This window comes from Capsicum annuum, unplaced genomic scaffold (genome assembly GCF_002878395.1).
Source record: "Capsicum annuum cultivar UCD-10X-F1 unplaced genomic scaffold, UCD10Xv1.1 ctg68038, whole genome shotgun sequence".
NCBI classification, from domain to species: domain Eukaryota; kingdom Viridiplantae; phylum Streptophyta; class Magnoliopsida; order Solanales; family Solanaceae; genus Capsicum; species Capsicum annuum.
Window position 1 is genome coordinate 1 of NW_025877536.1, and position 1,449 is coordinate 1,449.

Below are 1,449 nucleotides of genomic sequence, written 5' to 3' on the forward strand. Positions count from 1 at the left end.
TTCCCAGCACTCCAAATTCTATTATGCCTTTTTCTCCTCCGCCGCCCGTCACACCCCGCACGCGGGCCTCCGCGCCTCGCCCCCTTTCTTGTTTCCGCCAAGAGGAAAAACAAAAAGATTCCCAGATCGAACCGACAAAATTAAACTGAATTTTAAAGGAAAAAAAATAGGAAGGAATGCAACACGAGGACTTCCCAAGGGGTCACCCATGCTAGTACTACTTCGCCCAAGCACGCTTAACTTCGGATTTCTGATGGGATCCGGTGTGTTAGTGCTGGTGTGATCGCATCCATCATTCCCAGCACTCCAAATTCTATTAGGCCTGATTCTCCTGCGCTGCCCGTTACACCCCGCACGCGGGCCTCCGCGCCTCGCCCCTTTTCTTTTTTCCGCCAAGAGGAAATATAAAAAGATTCATCGATCGAACCGGCAAAATTAAACTGAATTTTATAGGAAAAAAAAAAGGAAGGTATGCAACACGAGGACTTCCCAGGTGGTCACCCATCCTAGTACAACTCTCGCCCAAGCATGCTTAAATTAAGAGTTCCGATGGGATCGGGTGTGTTAGTGTAGGTATAATCGCATCCGTCATTCCCAGCAGTCCAAAATCTATTATGCCTCTTTCTCCTCCGCCGCCCGTCACACCCAGCACGCGGGCCTCCATGCCTCGCCCCCTTTCTTGTTTCCGCCAAGAGGAAAAACAAAAAGATTCGTCGGTCGAACCGGTAAAATCAAACCGAATTTTAAAGGAAAAAAAAAAGAAGGGATGCAACACGAGGACTTCCCAAGGGGTCACCTATCCTAGTACTACTCTCGCCCAAGCACGCTTAACTTCGAAGTTCTGATGGGATCCGAGGCGTTATTGCTGGTATGATCGCGTCCGTCATTCCCAGCACTCCAAATTGTATTATGCCTCTTTCTCCTCCGCCGCCCGTCACACCCCGCACGCGCGCCTCTGCGCCATGCCCCCGTTCTATTTTCCGCCAAGAGGAAAAACAAAAAGAAGCCCCTGTCGAACCGGCAAAAATAAATCGAATTTTAAAGGAAAAAAAAATGAAGGGATGCAACACGAGGACTTCCCAGGGGGTCACCCATCCTAGTACTACTCCGGCCCAAGCATGCTTAACTTCGGAGTTCTGACGGGATCCGGTGCGTTAGTGCTGGTATGATCACATCCGACATACGCAACACTCCAAATTCTATTATGCCTTTTTGTCCTCCGCCGCCCGTCACACACCGCACGCGGGCATCCGCGCCTCGCCCCCTTTCTTGTTTCCGCCAAGAGGAAAAATAAAAAGATTCGTCGATCGAACCGGCAAAATTAAACCGAATTTTAAAGAAAAAAAAAAGAAGGGATGCAACACGAGGATTTCCCAAGGGGTCACCCATCCTAGAACTACTTTCGCCCAGGCACGCTTAACTTCGGAGTTCTGATGGGATCCGGTGCAT

At 49.8% G+C, this 1,449-nt stretch overlaps 3 non-coding genes and 2 pseudogenes across 3 annotated transcripts; all 5 read right to left on the reverse strand.

Moving 5' to 3' along the window:
• Window positions 1–173: 173 nt before the first annotated feature.
• Window positions 174–291, reverse strand: LOC124893978. Its single transcript, XR_007050962.1, has one exon. It is a non-coding gene; the product is annotated as a 5S ribosomal RNA (ribosomal RNA).
• A 177-nt stretch (window positions 292–468) lies between these two features.
• Window positions 469–587, reverse strand: LOC124893980 (annotated as a pseudogene).
• Window positions 588–763: 176 nt separating this feature from the next.
• On the reverse strand, window positions 764–882 carry LOC124893979. Its single transcript, XR_007050963.1, has one exon. It is a non-coding gene; the product is annotated as a 5S ribosomal RNA (ribosomal RNA).
• A 176-nt stretch (window positions 883–1,058) lies between these two features.
• On the reverse strand, window positions 1,059–1,177 carry LOC124893976. Its single transcript, XR_007050961.1, has one exon. It is a non-coding gene; the product is annotated as a 5S ribosomal RNA (ribosomal RNA).
• Window positions 1,178–1,352: 175 nt separating this feature from the next.
• On the reverse strand, window positions 1,353–1,449 carry LOC124893981 (annotated as a pseudogene; the record flags this gene model as incomplete).